The sequence below is a fragment of the Carassius gibelio genome, chromosome B2 (genome assembly GCF_023724105.1).
Source record: "Carassius gibelio isolate Cgi1373 ecotype wild population from Czech Republic chromosome B2, carGib1.2-hapl.c, whole genome shotgun sequence".
Taxonomy (NCBI): Eukaryota; Metazoa; Chordata; class Actinopteri; order Cypriniformes; family Cyprinidae; genus Carassius; species Carassius gibelio.
The window spans coordinates 32,159,507-32,167,006 of NC_068397.1; positions in this window are offsets into that span (position 1 = coordinate 32,159,507).

Here is a 7,500-nt window from a genome sequence, read left to right on the forward strand (position 1 = left end):
GCCCTGGGGTGGCGGCGTCTGATAGGGGGCCACGGGGCCTATCACCCACCCGAGTTTGAAGTCCCTGGGTCTCTGCCTCGGCGAGATACGGCCGTTCAAAGTTTCTGTCTCGGTGGCCGCTAACTCCGGCCCCCTGGGGTGCACCGGCCCTGGGGTGGCGGCGTCTGATAGGGGGCCACGGGGCCTATCACCCACCCGAGTGTGGAGTCCCTGGGTCTCTGCCTCGGCGAGATACGGCCGTTCAAAGTTTCTCCATCGGTGGTCGCTAACTCCGGCCCCCTGGGGTGCACCGGCCCTGGGGTGGCGGCGTCTGATAGAGGGACACGGGGTCTATCATCGACCCGAGTTTGAAGTCCCTGGGTCTCTGCCTCGGCGAGATACGGCCGTTCAAAGTTTCTCCAACGGTGGGCGCTAACTCCGGCCCCCTGGGGTGCACCGGCTCTGGGGTGGCGGCGTCTGATAGAGGGCCACGGGGTCTATCATCGACCCGAGTTTGGAGTCCCTGGAGCTCGGCCTCGGCGAGATACGGCCGTTCAAAGTTTCTCCATCGGTGGCCGCTAACTCCGGCCCCCTGGGGTGCACCGGCCCTGGGGTGGCGGCGTCTGATAGGGGGCCACGGGGCCTATCACCCACCCGAGTTTGGAGTCCCTGGAGCTCGGCCTCGGCGAGATACGGCCGTTCAAAGTTTCTGTCTCGGTGGCCGCTAACTCCGGCCCCCTGGGGTGCACCGGCCCTGGGGTGGCGGCGTCTGATAGGGGGCCACGGGGCCTATCACCCACCCGAGTGTGGAGTCCCTGGGTCTCTGCCTCGGCGAGATACGGCCGTTCAAAGTTTCTCCATCGGTGGTCGCTAACTCCGGCCCCCTGGGGTGCACCGGCCCTGGGGTGGCGGCGTCTGATAGAGGGACACGGGGTCTATCATCGACCCGAGTTTGAAGTCCCTGGGTCTCTGCCTCGGCGAGATACGGCCGTTCAAAGTTTCTCCAACGGTGGGCGCTAACTCCGGCCCCCTGGGGTGCACCGGCTCTGGGGTGGCGGCGTCTGATAGAGGGCCACGGGGTCTATCATCGACCCGAGTTTGGAGTCCCTGGAGCTCGGCCTCGGCGAGATACGGCCGTTCAAAGTTTCTCCATCGGTGGCCGCTAACTCCGGCCCCCTGGGGTGCACCGGCCCTGGGGTGGCGGCGTCTGATAGGGGGCCACGGGGCCTATCACCCACCCGAGTTTGGAGTCCCTGGAGCTCGGCCTCGGCGAGATACGGCCGTTCAAAGTTTCTGTCTCGGTGGCCGCTAACTCCGGCCCCCTGGGGTGCACCGGCTCTGGGGTGGCGGCGTCTGATAGAGGGCCACGGGGTCTATCATCGACCCGAGTTTGGAGTCCCTGGAGCTCGGCCTCGGCGAGATACGGCCGTTCAAAGTTTCTGTCTCGGTGGCCGCTAACTCCGGCCCCCTGGGGTGCACCGGCCCTGGGGTGGCGGCGTCTGATAGGGGGCCACGGGGCCTATCACCCACCCGAGTTTGAAGTCCCTGGGTCTCTGCCTCGGCGAGATACGGCCGGTCAAATTTTCGAACTTTGGGGGGCGCTATCCCCGGCCCCCGGGGGGCTATCGGCTCGGGGGCGGCGGCGTCCGAGAGGGGCCGACGGCCTCCATCAACGACCCGAGTTTCAAGACCCTAGGCCTCGGCGTTCCGGCGCGGGCCCCGGTCGAACTTCCAACCCCCCCCTCGCCGGCGGCCTTGCCCAGGACGGTGCGCCATTCCCGGGTAGAGTTCCGATTTCGGCCGCGGCGCGGTTTCTCGCCGATATCTCCGCGATGCGGGGGTCCCCGGGGCTGAAACTCGGGGGTCAGGTAGAGGGCCTCGGGGCCTACCGGACGCCACCGCCCCCGAGTCCCGGGGCGGTCCGGTGCCTGAGTTACGAGGGCACAAATCCTGAAGTTTGGGGGGCCGTATCTCGGCCTCCCCGGGGGTTGGGGACCTGGGGCCGGCGGCGTCCGGTAGGGGGCCTCTGGCTCTATCAGCGACCCGAGTTTGAAGTCCCTGGGGCTCGGCCTCGGCGAGATACGGCCGGTCAAATCTTCGACCTTAGGGGGGCGCTATCCCCGGCCCCCGGGGGGCCATCGGCCCGCGGGTGGCGGCGTCTGATAGGGGGCCTCAGGGTCTACCGCGGTCCCGAGTTTGAAGTCCCTGGGTCTCGGCCTCGGCGAGATACGGCCGTTCAAAATTTCGAACTTTGGGGGGCGCTATCCCCGGCCCCCGGGGGGCTGTCGGCTCGGGGGTGGCGGCGTCCGAGAGGGGCCGACGGGCCCTATCAACGACCCGAGTTTCAAGTCCCTAGGCCCCGGCGTTCCCGAGCGGGCCCCGGTCGAACATCCAACCACCCCCTCTCCGGCGGCCTTGCCCAGGATGGTGCACCTTTCCCGGGTAGAGCTCCGATTTCGCCCGCGACCCCGGAGGTCGGCCCGATAGAGGAAGCCGTTTTTACCCGCCATCGGGGTGATGACAAATGCGCTTCGCAGGCTGAGCTCCAGGGGCTTTTTCGAGCGACCCAGGCCCAGCGTGGCCTCCCCCTCCTGGGCATGAGAGTGAGTTGGCGCCCCCTAGTCTGGTTCTCTGTAAATTTGAAGGTTGAGCTCCAGGGGCTTTTTCGATCGACCGAGGCCCAGCGTGGCCTCACCGTCCTGGGCATGGGGGTGAGATGGCGCCCCCCTACTCCGGTTCTCATTAACCGTGGAGGCTGAGCCCCAGGGGCTTTTTCGAGCGACCCAGGCCCAACGAGGCCTCACCCTCTCGGGCATGGGGGTGAGATGGCGCCCCCTACTCCGGTTCTCATTAACCGTGGAGGCTGAGCTCCAGGGGCTTTTTCGAGCGACCCAGGCCCAACGAGGCCTCACCCTCTCGGGCATGGGGGTGAGATGGCGCCCCCTACTCCGGTTCTCATTAACCGTGGAGGCTGAGCCCCAGGGGCTTTTTCGAGCGACCCAGGCCCAACGAGGCCTCACCCTCTCGGGCATGGGGGTGAGATGGCGCCCCCTACTCCGGTTCTCATTAACCGTGGAGGCTGAGCTCCAGGGGCTTTTTCGAGCGACCCAGGCCCAACGAGGCCTCACCCTCTCGGGCATGGGGGTGAGATGGCGCCCCCTACTCCGGTTCTCATTAACCGTGGAGGCTGAGCCCCAGGGGCTTTTTCGAGCGACCCAGGCCCAACGAGGCCTCACCCTCTCGGGCATGGGGGTGAGATGGCGCCCCCTACTCCGGTTCTCATTAACCGTGGAGGCTGAGCTCCAGGGGCTTTTTCGAGCGACCCAGGCCCAACGAGGCCTCACCCTCTCGGGCATGGGGGTGAGATGGCGCCCCCTACTCCGGTTCTCATTAACCGTGGAGGCTGAGCTCCAGGGGCTTTTTCGAGCGACCCAGGCCCAACGAGGCCTCACCCTCTCGGGCATGGGGGTGAGATGGCGCCCCCTACTCCGGTTCTCATTAACCGTGGAGGCTGAGCTCCAGGGGCTTTTTCGAGCGACCCAGGCCCAACGAGGCCTCACCCTCTCGGGCATGGGGGTGAGATGGCGCCCCCTACTCCGGTTCTCATTAACCGTGGAGGCTGAGCTCTAGGGGCTTTTTCGAGCGACCCAGGCCCAGCGAGGCCTCACCGTCTTGGGCATGAGAGTGAGATGGCTCCCCCTAGTCTGGTTCTCTGTAAATTTGAAGGTTGAGCTCCAGGGGCTTTTTCGAGCGGCCCAGGCCCAACGAGGCCTCACCGTCTTGGGCATGAGAGTGAGATGGCTGCCCCTAGTCTGGTTCTCTGTAAATTTGAAGGTTGAGCTCCAGGGGCTTTTTCGGTCGACTGAGGCCCAGCGTGGCCTCACCGTCCTGGGCATGAGAGTGAGATGGCGCCCCCTACTCCGGTTCGCATTAACCGTGGAGGCTGAGCTCCAGGGGCATTTTCGAGCGACCCAGGCCCAACGAGGCCTCACCCTCTCGGGCATGGGGGTGAGATGGCGCCCCCTACTCCGGTTCTCATTAACCGTGGAGGCTGAGCTCCAGGGGCTTTTTCGATCGACCGAGGCCCAGCGTGGCCTCACCGTCCTGGGCATGGGGGTGAGATGGCGCCCCCTACTCCGGTTCTCATTAACCGTGGAGGCAGAGCTCCAGGGGCTTTTTCGAGCGGCCCAGGCCCAACGAGGCCTCACCCTCTCGGGCATGAGAGTGAGATGGCTCCCCCTAGTCTGGTTCTCTGTAAATTTGAAGGTTGAGCTCCAGGGGCTTTTTCGGTCGACCGAGGCCCAGCGTGGCCTCACCGTCCTGGGCATGAGAGTGAGATGGCTCCCCCTTGTCTGGTTCTCTGTAAATTTGAAGGTTGAGCTCCAGGGGCTTTTTTCGGTCGACCGAGGCCCAGCGTGGCCTCACCGTCCTGGGCATGAGAGTGAGATGGCGCCCCCTACTCCGGTTCTCATTAACCGTGGAGGCTGAGCTCCAGGGGCATTTTCGAGCGACCCAGGCCCAACGAGGCCTCACCCTCTCGGGCATGGGGGTGAGATGGCGCCCCCTACTCCGGTTCTCATTAACCGTGGAGCCTGAGCTCCAGGGGCTTTTTCGATCGACCGAGGCCCAGCGTGGCCTCACCCTCTCGGGCATGGGGGTGAGATGGCGCCCCCTACTCCGGTTCTCATTAACCGTGGAGCCTGAGCTCCAGGGGCTTTTTCGAGCGACCCAGGCCCAGCGAGGCCTCACCGTCTTGGGCATGAGAGTGAGACGGCTCCCCCTAGTCTGGTTCTCTGTAAATTTGAAGGTTGAGCTCCAGGGGCTTTTTTCGGTCGACCGAGGCCCAGCGTGGCCTCACCCTCTCGGGCATGGGGGTGAGATGGCGCCCCCTACTCCGGTTCTCATTAACCGTGGAGGCTGAGCTCCAGGGGCTTTTTCGAGCGACCCAGGCCCAACGAGGCCTCACCCTCTCGGGCATGGGGGTGAGATGGCGCCCCCTACTCCGGTTCTCATTAACCGTGGAGGCTGAGCTCCAGGGGCTTTTTCGAGCGACCCAGGCCCAACGAGGCCTCACCCTCTCGGGCATGGGGGTGAGATGGCGCCCCCTACTCCGGTTCTCATTAACCGTGGAGGCTGAGCTCCAGGGGCTTTTTCGAGCGACCCAGGCCCAGCGAGGCCTCACCGTCTTGGGCATGAGAGTGAGACGGCTCCCCCTAGTCTGGTTCTCTGTAAATTTGAAGGTTGAGCTCCAGGGGCTTTTTTCGGTCGACCGAGGCCCAGCGTGGCCTCACCGTCCTGGGCATGAGAGTGAGATGGCGCCCCCTACTCCGGTTCTCATTAACCGTGGAGGCTGAGCTCCAGGGGCTTTTTCGAGCAACCCAGGCCCAACGAGGCCTCACCCTCTCGGGCATGGGGGTGAGATGGCGCCCCCTACTCCGGTTCTCATTAACCGTGGAGGCTGAGCTCCATGGGCTTTTTCGAGCGACCCAGGCCCAACGAGGCCTCACCGTCTTGGGCATGAGAGTGAGATGGCGCCCCCTACTCCGGTTCTCATTAACCGTGAAGGCTGAGCTCCAGGGGCTTTTTCGAGCGACCCAGGCCCAACGAGGCCTCACCGTCTCGGGCATGAGAGTGAGACGGCTCCCCCTAGTCTGGTTCTCTGTAAATTTGAAGGTAGAGCTCCAGGGGCATTTTCGAGAGACCCAGGCCCAACGAGGCCTCACCCTCTCGGGCATGAGAGTGAGACGGCTCCCCCTAGTCTGGTTCTCTGTAAATTTGAAGGTTGAGCTCCAGGGGCATTTTCGAGCGACCCAGGCCCAACGAGGCCTCACCCTCTCGGGCATGAGAGTGAGACGGCTCCCCCTAGTCTGGTTCTCTGTAAATTTGAACGTTGAGCTCCAGGGTCTATTTCCAGCGACCCAGGCCCAGCGTGGCCTCCCTCTCTTGGGCATGAGAGTGAGATAGCACCCCCTACTCCGGTTCTCGGTTTGCTGGGTGACCAGTGGCGGGTCGTAGGCTCCAGGGCCTCTTTGGTGAGAGACCTATCCGACCGGCCCTAGCCCTCGTCTGCCTCGCTCGGCAGGTCGGAGGCCCTGGAGGAATTCGGGGTTGGAAAAATGACTAAGTCGAAAACGCGGGCCTTGGCCAGACATCCACCCTCCCCGAGGCTCCGGGGCAGGCCGGGAAAGGTGCCTCTTCCCCGGGCACGTTCTGGATTCACCCGCGACCCTGGAGGTCCGCCCGATAGGGGATGGCGTTTTTACGTGCCGTCGCGATTTGGACGAACGCGTCATTTTGTGGACTTAGGCTCTGGCGAAAACCATTTCGGATCCAGGGGGCTGTCTGGAGGGTTCCCCGGCCCACATACCCTCGCCGTGGCCGGGGTGACGCGATTCGTCTGAGGGCCCCCCGACCGGGAACGCAAACTGATACCTAAGGGGGCTTTGTGGACCGCTGCCCGGCCCAAGCACCATCGCCGTGGCCGGGGGCAGTCGAAAGACGACCGCCCTTACTGGGGAGAACCGTTCGCAGGGTGACCAGTGGTCGCCCGTGAGCTCTGACGACTAAGTCGGAAACGCGGGCCTTGGCCAAACATCCACCCTCCCCGAGGCTCCGGGGCAGGCCAGGAAAGGTGCCTCTTCCCCGGGCACCTTCTGGATTCACCCGCGACCCTGGAGGTCCGCCCGATAGGGGATGGCGTTTTTACGTGCCGTCGCGATTTGGACGAACGCGTCATTTTGTGGACTTAGGCTCTGGCGAAAACCATTTCGGATCCAGGGGGCTGTCTGGAGGGTTCCCCGGCCCACATACCCTCGCCGTGGCCGGGGTGAAGCGATTCGTCTGAGGGCCCCCCGACCGGGAACGCAAACTGATACCTAAGGGGGCTTTGTGGACCGCTGCCCGGCCCAAGCACCATCGCCGTGGCCGGGGGCAGTCGAAACACGACCGCCCTTACTGGGGAGAACCGTTCGCAGGGTGACCAGTGGTCGCCCGTGAGCTCTGACGACTAAGTCGGAAACGCGGGCCTTGGCCAAACATCCACCCTCCCCGAGGCTCCGGGGCAGGCCAGGAAAGGTGCCTCTTCCCCGGGCACCTTCTGGATTCACCCGCGACCCTGGAGGTCCGCCCGATAGGGGATGGCGTTTTTACGTGCCGTCGCGATTTGGACGAACGCGTCATTTTGTGGACTTAGGCTCTGGCGAAAACCATTTCGGATCCAGGGGGCTGTCTGGAGGGTTCCCCGGCCCACATACCCTCGCCGTGGCCGGGGTGAAGCGATTCGTCTGAGGGCCCCCCGACCGGGAACGCAAACTGATACCTAAGGGGGCTTTGTGGACCGCTGCCCGGCCCAAGCACCATCGCCGTGGCCGGGGGGCAGTCGAAAGACGACCGCCCTTACTGGGGAGAACCGTTCGCGGGGTGACCAGTGGTCGTCCGTGTGCTCTGACGACTAAGTCGGAAACGCGGGCTTTGGCCAAACATCCACCCTCCCCGAGGCTCAGGGGCAGGCCGGGAAAGGTG